General features: G+C 46.6%; 1 protein-coding gene across 1 annotated transcript in view; it reads left to right on the top strand.

Moving 5' to 3' along the window:
• The window catches only part of PLPPR1 (phospholipid phosphatase related 1), a 235,138-nt gene that overhangs the window by 79,709 nt on the left and 139,877 nt on the right, over positions 1-15,552 (top strand). The window lies entirely within an intron of this gene.

Below are 15,552 nucleotides of genomic sequence, written 5' to 3'. Positions count from 1 at the left end.
TGATGTGCACAGCACTGTGAGGATTGAGAGTACACTGATACAGTATTTCATCAGGGTGTGAAAATATTTGTCAGTCACTATGGTTTACAGTCACATGTTTTTAATACAATACAGTACATTCTTTAATATCTTTAAAATAAAAATATATAAATCCTGGTATAAATCCTGGTAAAATATTTTATAAATAAATAAAATAATTCATTGGTGCACTGTAGGGGTGGCTGTCAATGATTATGATTCGAAGGAACTCCTTTCTTACCTGCATCCTCTGTCACCACACAACTATACACCCTGCACTAAAACACACCCCTATAAATCATCCTCTTTCTATCCATGCTTCTACTCCTTGCTTCTGGGGATATCTCTCCCAATCCTGGTCCCTGCCTTATTTCTACTTGCTCTCGTCCTCGCCTCCCACATACAACTTCTACTCCTTCTGGTGTTAACCCCTCCAACCTCATACCCATCCCCTGCCACCCTCCCTCCTCTCTCCCTTTCTCCTGTGCCCTATGGAATGCTCGCTCCCTCTCTAACAGGTTCCTCTCTGTGCATGACTTCCTTCTCTCTCACTCCCTGCTTCTCTTTGCTATAACTGAGACCTGGCTCACTCAGTCTGACTCTGCTCTGTAAGCTGCCCTCTCTTATGGTGGCCTTTCCTTCTCCCACACTCCGCACCTTGATGGCAGGGGTGGAGGTGTGGGGCTCCTGCTCTCCTCTCTCTGCCGTTACCAAACTATTCCTATTCCCCCCTCTCTTGCCTTTCCCTCCTTTGAGGTTCACACTGTCCAGATCTTCTCTCCTCTCCCTGTTCATGTGGCGGTCATGTATCGCCCACCTACCTCTACTCATCCCCCTTCTGCCTTTCTCTCTCACTTTGAATCCTGGCTCTCTTTCTTCCTCTCCTCAGACTCCCCTGTTCTTCTCCTTGGGGACTTCAATTGCCACATTGATGACCCCTCTCTCCCTTGGGCTTCCCGCTTTCTTTCTCTAACCTCTTCTTTTGGCCTTCAACAGTGGACTGCAGCCAGCACCCACAAGGATGGCCACTACTTAGACCTGGTTTTCACTAAAAACTTCTCTCTCTCTGATTTCTCCATTTCCCCTTTTCCTCTCTCTGACCATCACCTCATCTCATTCTCTCTATCTCGCTTCTCCCCTTCTCCACCTCCATCTACCCCCCGGTTCTGCAGAAACCTGCGCTCTATTCACTTACCTGACTTTGAGTCCACGTTACACTCCTCCCTCTCCTCTCTAAGCTCTGCTTCAGACCCTGACAAACTGGTCAGGAACTACAACTCTGCCTTGTCCTCCTCTCTTGATCTACATGCCCCGCTTTCTCTCTGCCGCACTCGCCCTTTTAACCCTAGGCCCTGGTTAAATTCCCACACGCGCATGCTGCGTTCCTCCACTCGTTCCTCTGAATGCCTCTGGAGGAAATCTCATACTCTCGCAGACTTCCTTCACTACAAATTTATGCTATCCTGTTTCAATTCTGCCCTCTCGCAAGCTAAACAAGCCTACTTTTCTTCACTAATCAACATGCACAAGTCTAACCCACGCCGACTGTTCTCTGTCTTTGATACTCTACTCAAACCACCCTCAGCTGCCACTCCTTCCTCCATCTCCGCTCAGGACTTTGCTGACTATTTTAAGGAAAAGTTGGAATCCATACGTCAGAACATCCCCTCTGTTTCTTCCTCCCATCCTACACTTCTTCCTAACTCTCCTCCTGCTTTCCTTGACTCTTTTTCCACTGTCTCAGAGGAGGATGTGTCGCTGTTGATCGCCTCTTCTCCCTCTACCACTTGCCCTCTTGACCCCATTCCCTCCCATCTCCTAAAACCTCTTGCTCCTACTATAATCCCTATGCTCACACACATTTTTAACTCCTCCCTCTGCTCTGGAACCTTTCCATCCTCCTTCAAACATGCAACAGTCATACCATTACTGAAAAACAGCAAGCTTGACGCTACCTGTCTTTCTAACTATCGACCTGTCTCCCTCCTGCCTTTTGCCTCTAAAGTCCTTGAACGTCTTGTATTCTGTCGCTTGCTCCATTTTCTCAACACCTATTCTCAGAGGAGGATGTGTCGCTGTTGATCGCCTCTTCTCCCTCTACCACTTGCCCTCTTGACCCCATTCCCTCCCATCTCCTAAAACCTCTTGCTCCTACTATAATCCCTATGCTCACACACATTTTTAACTCCTCCCTCTGCTCTGGAACCTTTCCATCCTCCTTCAAACATGCAACAGTCATACCATTACTGAAAAACAGCAAGCTTGACGCTACCTGTCTTTCTAACTATCGACCTGTCTCCCTCCTGCCTTTTGCCTCTAAAGTCCTTGAACGTCTTGTATTCTGTCGCTTGCTCCATTTTCTCAACACCTATTCTCTCCTAGACCCTCTACAATCTGGCTTCCGCACTGCTCACTCCACGGAAACAGCCCTCACTAAAATAACTGACGACCTCCATGCTGCCAAAGACAGAGGTCATTACACTCTGCTCATATTACTCGACCTCTCTGCAGCATTTGACACCGTGGACCACCCTCTTCTCCTTCACATTCTCCATACTCTTGGCATTCGGAACAAAGCTCTATCCTGGATCTCATCCTACCTCTCCCATCGTACTTTCAGTGTCTCTTCTGCTAATACCTCCTCCTCTATTGATCTCTCTGTGGGGGTACCCCAGGGCTCTGTCCTGGGACCTCTTCTCTTTTCTCTGTATACTCTCTCTCTAGGTGACCTAATAACATCTTTTGGGTTTAATTATCACCTCTATGCTGACGACACACAAATATATTTCTCAACACCCGACCTTACACCTACTGTACAAACCAAAGTTTCTGAATGTCTCTCTGCTATATCATCCTGGATGGCCCTCCGCCGCCTTAAACTCAACATGGCTAAAACAGAGCTCCTCATACTTCCTCCCAAACCTGGCCCTACTACCTCCTTCCACATTACTGTTGGAACTACGATCATTCACCCAGTAGCCCAAGCACGCTGCCTTGGGGTCACACTCGACTCCTCTCTCACATTTGCCCCTCACATTCAAAACATTTCTAAAACCTGTCGCTTTTTCCTCCGCAATATAACAAAGATACGCCCTTTCCTCTGTTGCTCGACTGCTAAAACTCTGACTCAGGCCCTCATTCTCTCCCGTCTTGATTACTGTAACCTCCTGCTGTCCGGCCTTCCTGCCTCTCACCTGTCTCCCCTACAATCTATCCTTAACGCTGCTGCCAGAATCACTCTACTCTTTCCTAGATCTGTCTCAGCATCTCCCCTCATGGAATCCCTCTCCTGGCTTCCGATCAAATCCCGCATCTCACACTCCATTCTTCTCCTCACTTTTAAAGCTTTACACTCTTCTGCCCCTCCTTACATCTCAGCCCTAATTTCTCGTTATGCACCATCCAGACTCTTGCGTTCTTCTCAAGGATGTCTTCTTTCTACCCCCTTTGTATCTAAAGCCCTCTCCCGCCTTAAACCTTTTTCATTGACTGCCCCTCACCTCTGGAATGCCCTTCCCCTCAGTACCCGACTAGCACCCTCTCTATCCACCTTTAAGACCCACCTTAAGACACACTTGCTTAAAGAAGCATATGAATAGCACTGTGGCTATTCTGAACACATGGCACATAAAGCTTGGCCCCCTGCAGATGCACTTACCAGAACTCCCTCCTACTGTCTCTGTACGTTCTCCCTTCCTACCAATTAGACTGTAAGCTCCTCGGAGCAGGGACTCCTCTTCCTTAATGTCTAAAGCACTTATTCCCATGATCTGTTATTTATATTATCTGTTATTTATTGGATTACCACATGTATTACTGCTGTGAAGCGCTATGTACATTAATGGCGCTATATAAATAAAGACATACAATACAATACAATACAATACAATACAAAGTGAACTACGAAGGAAATCGCGTTAAAAAGGCCCTTCCTGCCAATTTAAGGAAAAACATTGTGGAAGAAATGCGGCGCTTTTATACAGTTACAGATCCTGTAATGAAAGGCGTTCGAGACTGCATTAATGGCGTTTTGCGCCATGCAAGGAATCGGCCATGGCTGGACAATGTGGAGGACTGTCAGTGAGACCATACTGTTGTGCTGAACTGTATTGTACTGTACATGTTTTGCCCTACAGTACCTGCTGTACTTAAACAAAGGAGATGTTGTTGTGTGTTTTTTTTCACAGGACATGCACAACTCCAGTCCCTGAGGGCCGCAAACAGGCACGGTTTTCAATGTTGCCCTGAAAACCTGCCCTGTTTGCTGCCCTCTAGGACTGAACTGGTGCAGGTCTGATTGACAGTGTTGCGCACCATCCCACTGTACTGTACTGTATACAGTACTGGGTTTCTTTAATAAAGGAGATGTTACTTAAAATGTCACTTTAACTCCCTTTGCCCCATGCACCAAAAATGTTTTGTGGCAGAAGAATTTAATAAAGGCTGCAGTATGTATTATTGTGTGTTGATGGTTAGAATTGCTGTGCACTTTAAATGTTTCAACATTGTACAGTATTTGTAAATAAATGTTTTTGTACTGACTCCACCAATAAAAGAACATGTTGAATTGCCTCACATTGTTTCCATTTGCTCCTTTGCCAGTGTAACAAATGTAGAGGCTTGCTGCACTGTTTTTTTACTGCCTGGTCGCACAATTGGCGTAGGAACTAGGTCAATTGGCGTGGGAACTAGGTCAATTGGCGTGGGAACTTCTGTTCTAGGGCACCTAGAAATAAAATTCATTTTGCCCCTAGATGTTAGGAACCCCCTCACTTGACCCCAAAGGGTCCGAACAGTAATGGCGGCGAGAAAGGGCCACTTTGGTAATGTGCTTTTAAACTGTCTTTTTGTATCTCCGGTTTCAGGGGTCGTGCAAGACTGATATTTTGCCACTATGGCAAGGGTCCTCCTGCATGAGGACCAGGTACATTTCAACCCGCTCAGACCCACAGAACGGGTTATTTTACATTATATTCGCGCAATTGGCGTGGGAACTACTTAGGGCCGCGGTCAAGTTCACGGGCAATTGGCGTGGGAACTTCTGTTCTAGTGGACCTAGAAATAAAATTATTTTTGCCCCCAGATGTTAGGCACTGTATACCACTGTACAGTATACTGTAGAAGACAAATAATGAAACGATACTGAACATGTAGAATAAATGCATTGTACGGCCGGAAAACATCAGCATACAGTACAATATTATCCATCGAAATCCCCCCATTAGCCGTTTTCTTTTCTGAGAAAAAACAAAAAGAAAAGTTTTAATGTACAGTAATGGTCAGCCCCCTAAAGAAGTACCCAGCCAGCCCCACCAAAATAATACGGCAACAAGACATTACTCACCATTGAATTTCCCATTCAGCTGGCGCCGGCGCCGGTCCACTGCCAGTCCAGCTTTCTTCATCATCCACATCGATAGTTGGCTGCGGGACTAGTCCACCTGTAGTCAGCAGGTGAGGCTTTAAATCGCTTAGGTACATGCAAGCTTCATCAAAACTGCACGCCAAATCCAGCTCAGCCTCAGGCTCAGGCTCAGGGTTGTCACTGACAGTGGGACCGTCATTGGAAGCCGGTGCTGGTGCTGGTGCTGGTGTATTGCTTGGCACCGACTTTCGCTTCTTAGTTGGTTTTAACACGACCCTTTGCCTTTTGCCGCCTCCATGATCACAGATACGGGAAAAATACGGTGACACACAACAATACCCTCCAACAAATTGGGGCTCAATATGGTGAAAACAGGGGTCACTACATAACCTTTTCCTTACTGCACGCTTCCACGTATGAGGAGTTGGCGAAAATTTGTAAAAGTCATATTTTTCGATAAAATACTGATAAATTTGAGCAACTGTTGCCATCTTATCCTCTGTTGCATTAATCGCGGCCCATATCAAATACGCGTAACTTCTGTCAGGTTTTTGGAAAGCAGGCTGCACTTGAACACTCATGGTGGGTCTCTGCAGAATAGTGTAACAAAAACTGAAACTGGTCTTTGTCTTTCTTTAATATGAAAAGCCTAAATTGATACATTTTTGCAACCTCTTCCTTCAGTCTCAAGGCCAAGGCCAAGTTACAATAGCACACTGTGGTACGGTATCTTTTTTAAACGAAACACCTGCAAGCCGACACATTACTGATTCGGCGCATTACAATTCATGAATTTCTGCCATCTGGCGGACACGCGAAGCATTGCAGCCTATTAAAATCCGAACCATTATCAATAAACACATCAACCGCGCGTCAGCCGGGCATGACCCTGGCTGGGAGCCCGGCATGCTCCGGGTGAACAGTGTGGCATTCCAGGAACATGCCAGGTACAAGCCAGTGATTACTTCGAATAAAAGCTGCCGCTGCTGTATATATATATATAAATATATATATATATATATATATATATATATATATATATATATGCAGTGGTCGACAAATCACCCAAAAATCTACTCACCGAACAAAAAATCTACTCGCCACCTAGTCCCGCCCCCAACCCTGCTCTAGTCCCGCCTCCAACCCCGCCCGCTTTAAAAAATCAAATCAAATAAATTTAATAAATTCCTAGAAAGAACAACATTAATTTTTAACATAAGTTTATTTATTGTACTACATTATACTACAATTAGTCCTTGTTACGTGTGTGTGTGTGGGTGTGTGTGTATGTGTGTGTATGTGTGTATGTATGTGTGATCTTACCTGATCTGCAGTCCAGGTACCTCATTCTCGCAATGTTATATGTTGAAGGTGAGGTGTTTCTTACCTGTCTTCTAGGTTAGGGGGGATTCCAATGTCTCCTGTGTGAAGCTTGAGTCAGATCTGGAAGTAAGCCTTATAGGTTATTTCAGTGTAGGTATAGGGCAGTTAAGATATATAGGGTAAGTAAGATATCCAGGTTCAGAGTGTGAGACAGTGTGAGAGAGAAACAGAGAGTGGGTGAGAGAGAGAGAGTGACACAGAGAGAGAGAGAGAGCGAGAGCGACACAGAGAGAGAGAGCGACACAGAGAGAGCGACACAGAGAGAGCGACACACACAGAGAGAGAGAGAGCGACACATAGAGAGAGAGATAGAGCGACACAGAGAGAGAGAGAGCGACACACAGAGAACGACACAGAGAGAGAGCGACACACACACACACACAGAGAGCGACACACACACACAGAGAGCGACACACACACACAGAGAGGGTGAGAGAGAGAGAGACCAAGTCAGTCATCCTACTCTCACACACTCTCACACACACTCTCACACACACTGACACACACTGACACACACACAAACACACACACTCTCTGACAGACACACACTCACACACACACTCTGACAGACACACATACACACACACACTCTCTGACAGACACACACACACTCAGACACACACACACTCTGAAAGACACACATACACACACACTCACTGACAGACACACACACACCCACCCACACACTGACAAACACACACACACACTCTGACAGACACATACACACTCTGACGGACACATACACACACACACACACTCTCTCTCTGACAGACAGACACACACACACACACACACACACTGACAGACACACACTCTGACAGACACACACACACACACACACTCACACACACACTCTCTCTCTCTCACACACACTCCCACACACACTCTGACAGACACACACTACCAGAAACGGCGTCGGGAGTCCAGCTGACCATCAGAGGTATGCTGGAGTCATCGGGGGCTGCGGGCAACATCGGGAGCTTGCGGGAGACATCAGAGGTTTGAGGGGGCCTGCGGGGCATACGACGGCCAATGGCAGTATGCGGGGGCCTGCGGCGGCAGCAATTGGGGGTATGCGGCGACCATTGGGGGTATGTGGGAGCCTGTGGGGTAAGCGGGGGGCATTGGGAGGTATGCGGGGGCCAATGGGGATATGCGGGGGCCATTGGGGATATGTGGGGGCCTGCGGAGGCACTCTCTGGCTGCTACAGGGAGGATAAACGTGCTCAGAGAGGCGGGGGAGGAGGGAGGGCACTGCTCAGGGTGCCGGAGGCGGGTTCATGTTGCTGCAGGAGCTTACTCCGCTTTTTTTTTTTCCTCCAGAGCGAGCGGGGGAAATTAAACAGCAGCGTGAGCAGGGAAAAATTAAAAAAAAAAACATGTGTGCTGCTTGGGCCAATAGGAGCTCACCATGGTGTTAAATCCACTCACCCGTGGCGTGCAGATGTATAGGTTTGTCGAACACTGTATATATATATATATATGTCATTTGGATTGCTACTGGGTTTGTAACCAAAATGTATACAAGAGAGAAAGTCCCCAATAAAACATCCAAATCATTTAGTACATTAATACAGTATGTATTTTATCTGTATTCTTTGTTCATAAATTAGTCATTTAATTCAATATTTTGCTCAAAATATTTTAAGCCTACAACCACATTACAATAAACCCATTTCAGTAACAACCAATATTACCCTGTCTTATTTATTTCTTCCACTGCATAGAGAGCAGAGAGGAAACAGAAAATACTGCAGCCAGACAGATATGCGATACCTAAAGGGTTACAATTTAAGAAACACTAAGGGGCTTATGCAGAGAGGATCGGAAAGTGAATTGCGCCATCTTCTGGCCAAAAAACTTGCCAGAAAACCTTTTAGTCAGGAGAAAATGGCGCGATTTTTAAAATCCGCCAGAACAGTTTTGTAAAGTGTAAAAGTCGCCACACTCGTGGCGAGAACCTGGAACTCGCCATGCTATTTTAGCGTGCAATGCCAGAAGGACCGAAGCGCTGGAACGCGCCATTCTGCCCTTTACTATGGCGTGTTCCAGGTAGCCAGGAAAACTTGGCTATTTTACTAACATCTGCTAAAAGAAGGTAAAGGCGCTTTCTGCATACGGCCATAATTTATCCCAAATTTGTGGATATTTCATTGCCATTTTCCCTGTTAATCTCTATCCTCTCTGCATAAGCCCCTAAATGTGCTATGTATGAGCTATAGTGCAGTTAAGTGTGGAAGAGAAGAGGTGGAAGCAGTTCAACCCAATGCCGTGTCTAAGTGGATATACATTTCCATAACATATTTTTAAGCGTCTTATTAAACCGTTCAACTAGTCCATCTGTTTGCAGATGATAAACCGAGGGCCGTACCGACTTCAATTTTAACAGACCACAGACATCCTTCATGAGCCTGGACATAAAATTTGTTCCCTGGTCTGTTAAAATTTCAGTAGGAAACCCCACTCGGGAGAAGACCTTAATTAATTTGGTCGCTACAACCTTAGCGGATGTCATTCTCAATGGAATAGCTTCTGGGTACCTTGTAGTATAATCTACTTTGATGGGTATATACTGGCACCCTGCAGCACTTTTTTCCAGGGACCCACAATATCCACACCTATCCTTTTGAAAGGGGTCTGTACTATTGGGATAGGCACCAAAGGGATCCAACATTCTGACACTCAGGGCATGAATCACAGAAGTCCCTTACCGCTCTTTAAATTCCTGGCCAATAGACAAACGTTCCATGAGGTGGATTCGGGTTTTCTCCCTTCCCAGATGCCCTGAACAAGAAAGAGTATGAGCTAAATGTAATACCTCTTTTCTATAGGGTCTTGGCACTAACAGTTGCATTTGTATCTTTTGAGTTTGCTTCTATTTCTCAACTCGATATAAGAGATCGTTATACAACTCAAAATGAGGAAAAATACTGACTCCCTGTGGGTTTATTACTTCCTTGTCTACCACTGCCACATGGTCATATACCCGGCTTAAGGAATCGTCATTTTTTTCTCTACCAGAAAATTTGAAAAACCCAACAACATCTCAGCCTCTAGTAAGTGAGGGTTATCTATTCCCTGCCCCTTCACCCATTGGGGAACACATTTCTGACTAGTTTGGGGTACCTCTAACTGTTGGGCGGTACAACTCTTACAACCTGGCGGGTACCTTTCTTTTTTTTTTCTATCCTGTGCTGATTTTTGGATTCCGGGGGCGGAACCTGGAAGGAAACAGTTCTAGGTCACTAAAAGGGACCAATTCCCCCAGCATTATCTCTGTATTTCTCGTCGCCTGGGGGCTAAGGGACAAAAAGAAGTTGTGAATAATTTGTCAAAGAACCTCCAATCCCAACCTAAGATCACTGGGTATGAGATTTCTTTGCCGACTCCCACCAACAAACCTTTGTGTGTCCTCCGACCGTTAGTTTTACTTCTTCACCAGGGAACTCCTTGACATCCCTATGTATACATTCAATTCATACCTGGGACAACCCTTTAAATGTATATAAGGCCACCAGGTCCTGTTGTACCAGTGTCTGGCTACAGCCAAAATCCACCAACCCCTTCACCTTAATTCCTTCTACTTCCAAAGATATGAGGAATTTAATTCTGGCAGGGCCTATTGCCTCCCTCAGGGTCAAGTAGGCATTTGCATAGTTACAGTCCATTTGGGGACAATGTCGGGACATGTGACCCGGTTCACCACACGAAAAACACACTATGGGATCTGCGACAGACACCAACTTCCTTCCCGCTTCTGGAGCCTCTTGTAGCCTCATGGGACAACCCTCTAGTAGGGCCTGGTTGGCGCATACAAGGTCCCATATTGAATGCAGCCGGAACCCTCCATTTGGCCCCTGAGCCTCTTCCTGGTGGAGGAAAATTGCCTTTTCCAAATATTCTGGGTGTCTTTAATGGCCACCTTTACCCCCCCCCCCCTCAGACCATGCGCACAGGACTGTTCTGCAGCCAAAAAGTTCTCCATTAGTCTGGAAGCTTCAACGAGGGTCATGGCTGAATGCCGACAAACCCATTCCATTCCACCTAGCAGCAAAACCCGCAAAAACTGTTCTAGGATGACTAACTCTTGACCTTGAAGGAACTGTGGGTCTCTGGTTTTAGCCAGCAACAGCAGTAGTCCTGTACACTTTGGGCTAGGACTTGGGGTCGCATACCTGGGGTATACCGCTCTTCTCAGAAGTGTTGACGATAGGTATTCTTTGTTATCCCTATGCGATCCAGGGTTGATGCCATGACTTGGGTGTAGTCGAGTGCTGCTGTATTGTCAAGGGCACAATATCCATGACCAGGCGGGCGGTCCAGTTCTCCTTGGGTTACCGTGAACAAAATGCCGCTCACTCGAATATTATGAGGTAGGCTGTCTGTCTTTTAAACCTCCCCTTTACAATCAGCTAGCAGACCTACCAGGTAGGATGTGGTTCTTTTGGTCTGCTAAAGTGAGAGAGTTTTTAAACATCTTGTATACTCCCTCACGTGCCCTAATAATTATAATGAACAAAAAAAGAGAGCGCAAAATAAATCATATATATATATATATATATGTAGCCCTTTTTCTGAACCCTCCCAAAGGAACTACTGGTCGCTGTACAACACCTGCGGCTCCAGGAGATCTGAGCCTCCGCTAGCTGGGAGCTTGGGGTAACACTTACACCTTTACATAGCGCAGCGCCTCAACTTACCCAGGATCCCCGTGACGTGAGATTCCCCTGGGCAAGAAATACAACAACACACATACTAATACTTTACTAACGTACATAGAAAACATAACACAACATAACCTGCACAGAATGACGGGTGTCCCTCTCTGGAGGAAACACTAGCTACTATGCCTCGCAGGACACTTCCCCAACACCAGGTGATCCCACCCAGTGTCAAAAGAACCCCACCCAATGTCCCGCACTCTTGCAGAGATCGTGGGTGACTGCGCAGTCACAATTAAGCTAAGGGCCCGGTGGTACACTTATGTATTGTAGATACCTGCCGAGCACTCCGGTGCTCGGATCAGCAACGCTTCACAAAGGGTCAGACGTACAATGAATCCGTCTGATCCTATCCTGGCGATATTCTCTGTGGACCCCAACGTGGGTCCGAACTCCGTCACTGGAACCGCAGCATCCGCTGAGTCCCTAACTATCTAGGTGGCATTCGCTACACTATAGGCCGTCACTATAGCACAGCAACCTGTAGTGACTTTGGGGAAACTCCTAGGGGCCTACAGGGGTTAATGACCTGTCCCACTCCCCTAACTCTCCAAGTCCCCTAAGCCTCACTAACAACTAGCTAACTAACAGCGCCTGCAGCAGACACACTGCACACACAGTCAACCTGCAGCAACAGCAACACACGCTGCACACACTGTGCCTACTTGTCAGGGCTCACAGCACTACCAGCCGTGATTCACTGACAAGCCTGCACCCTCTCACACCTAAGGGCAACCTCCCTATCTCGGGCCGTCCCTTATCAATTACCCACTACCCTAACAGGGAATGGGGCCTGCCTGGGACTTGGGATCCTTACCTGGTGTAGAAGCCACGTGCTCCTTACACCCTTCCTTCCCCTTCCTGTGCCCAGCTCCAACTCCTGTAAGTGACAGAGCCCCTATCCTTAGGCTATCCCTGGCAACACTTACTTCACTGAGCGACTCAGAGCTATCTTGGGCCTTGGGAACTGCTGGCCTAGTGCACGGAGTCACTCCCTCCTGCACCCAACCTCCTTCCCTTGGCTGCGCCTCGTTCTCACTGCCTAGCGTGGCCTCAGCACGCGAAATGTATCTCTTCTGGCTGTCTGGGAATCCTTGGCCCTCATTGGCCACTATCAGACACCTGGTGCCTGCCTCCCTATGCCTCCTGGGAGTTGTAGTTCCCAGGAGGCTGCTAAAGCATTGGGGCCGCGTGCGCAATTCTCCTGCGCATGCGCGACCAGTCTGGGTCCTTCCCTGCGCATGCTGGCCACTGCGCATGCGCGAACTATCGCGCAATGGCGGCACCCCGTTCCGCGAGCCGCCCGGACCCCAGCAACGCGATCGCGGCCCTAACAACGGGCCGCTCGCGTCCCCGGCAACCGGCCGCCTCAGGGAACAGCGCCCGGCTCCCTGCACTAGCCCCTACCCTCGCGTTATGCCGGCGGGTCCATCAGTGGCAACGGCGGCACCCGCGATCGCTCGGCACTCGCGGAGGGGGCTGCCAGAGGGAGAAAACAGACCAGGGCTACATATATATATATATATATATATATATATATATATATATATATATATATATATATTGTCAGTAGCAGATACAGTACAACTCCACCCCTCCCCTTGGGGGAGGGGGGGGGGGGATGAAGAGATCTCTTAATAAGCTATTCATTCACATTTGTGTGCAAGGATCCAAAGATTTAGTGGGATGCGTGAGCTTAACCAAAGGAATAGGGTTCACGTGACATCCCAAAATTGTTACCAATTTACCTAGACATGCGCAATTTATCAAGTACAAAGCCCAAACCTATTTCATTGTATATATTACCTGTATTTGTATCATTTGGAGTGCTACTGGATTTTGACTAAAATGTATACAAGAGACAAACATATTTTTTTATCTTTTTATGCTATTTCCTCCCCAAACTTACTTTGGAAAGAGGAATTACACAGTCCTGATATTTGCTAGGAATTTACTCTCTAATAAACCGTCGGTGTTCTGAGAAGGAGCTTAGTGTATCCAAATAAGGCCTCTGCAAGCAGGTAATGTGTTCAGGTTTCTATAGAACATTCACAAGTAACAATAGTCCTTGAAAAGGCTTAATACTGTAGTTACAATTTTTGAGTCCCAATCAAACCATTCCTGCTTTGTACAATATGATGAATCATACAAGGAAAGAAAATAGTGCCTTTGGCTTCTTCAGTGTAATATACTGTACATGTGCTCTGTATTTGAGAAATACATATTTTCAAATCCCTTAATATAATGCATTGCGTCCCTCATTCTTGCACCTGAAGCAAAGGGGTTAACAAAACAAAGGAAATTCCAAATCAGATCATGCAGGCAAAGCAATTCTTCTTTGTTCTGCTTTGGCATCTGAGAAACCACCTAAACAGTAGGACTCCACTCTACAGTACAGGTAATTAATCTTTTCTGCTAGAAGCTAGGATTTCTATGTAGGAAGTCAGGGATTTGAGTTAAGTCAATGACAAGAGCTACTGTTATAAAATAAGAGATGGGGATTATGGGCCAGTTTTCACTACATAACTTTTCTGATGAAATGTCACAACTATTTAGACAACGCTTATGATGCCAGCTAATCTTTAAGGTTGACTGAGAGTAGCAACCCTCCCCAGAAGCCTTTGGAGCCTATTCACTAATCTTTGATAAGTGACTGAATGCTGGTTAAGTTCACTTTTCAAGTGATTTTGCATTCACAGATCTTTGATAACATGGCAAAATCGCGTGAAAATTGCTTTGTAATGAGCGTTATCACTCTTGCTATAACAATTAGTGCGGTAGCTAGAAAAATGCCCCAAATCGATTTTTTTTTGCAGTAACTGCTATTCACAAAGCTCTGAGATGCAAATCACTGGTTAAACAATCATATTTTTTTCTCACTATCTAAAGGGTGGTGAAATCGAAAACGTGTGTAGCCCTGTGTTGTTTGGGCTATAGTTCTGCCCTCCTCCTGGCAGTAATCCTTGCGTAAGGGAGGTTTGCCAGGAGTTATCATGGGTTTTCCTCACCTCAAGCACGTAAACTGAGACAGTGAAGGCAGGTCACCTGACTCTGTGTCCAATCAAGAGACACAGGGGCGGTGCCTGTTGAAACTACTTAGAGCATTACACTTCCTATTTAGTTCAGTTGAAGTGTTGGAGTGGAGAGAGGAGTGAGAAAAACAGAATTACACTACCGACACACTTTATCACACTGCGGCCAGATCCGCAAGCCGGGAGATTTCCCGGCTTGCTAGTGGCCGCCCCTCGGCGTGCCGCGCGTCATAGACGCGCGGTCACGCGTCTTCGGGAGCGTGCGCCCCCTGCACGCGCGTCCAGGGGCTCCCCGAGGGAGCCCTGGTGTCCCGCGATCGCGGACAGCGGCAGGGGGTTCCGGGGGACCCGGCGGACCCGGCAGCGGTAGGGAGAGTGCCCCGATCGGAGGGCGCTCTTCCGCTGCTTCGGCGCGCGCCCGTCACTCTCGGGCGCGCGCCAGGCTACTGCTGCGGCCAAGAACGGGCAAATGCTCGAATAAACTTGGCCGCAGCAGTAATTGAGCTCAAACCTGCCCCTATAACGAAATGTATCAATGACCCTATACCTTTATGGAGAATGGAGCTGGAAAATAATTGTCGATACATTTATGGAAAACAAATATTCAAATCCTGTAATCCTCCCAAATTGGCTTGCAATTATTAGTGAAATTCTATATTCCATCACATACCATCTTGCTTAAATTGCTTTTGCCTCACGAAGTCCAGTATGCTGATTTGAAGCTTTTAAAAAGTAAAGTTGACAGAAAGCTCTTCCAAAGCTTGTTTTGGGTATGAGGTTGAGCACTAAGCACTTGTCCAAACTATGCGGCAATGGTTTTTTGATGCAATTTGATGCTTGCTGTGTAATTTTATGCCATATGCTAATTTTGTATGCAAGTGAGGCAAACCCTAAAATTTTAAGACTCCAATTTAATATGCTGTGAAGTCACTTCACAGTGTTGGAAAGCGAGCAGCTCCATTCAAATGAATGGAACAAACTTTCTGCTTTGACACCAAGAAGCAGTTTCACAGCATATTAAATAAGGTCCTAG

The sequence above is a fragment of the Ascaphus truei genome, chromosome 1, assembly GCF_040206685.1.
Source record: "Ascaphus truei isolate aAscTru1 chromosome 1, aAscTru1.hap1, whole genome shotgun sequence".
NCBI classification, from domain to species: Eukaryota; Metazoa; Chordata; class Amphibia; order Anura; family Ascaphidae; genus Ascaphus; species Ascaphus truei.
Note: the sequence above shows the minus strand (reverse complement) of the source record. Positions and strands in the feature narration are given on the sequence as shown.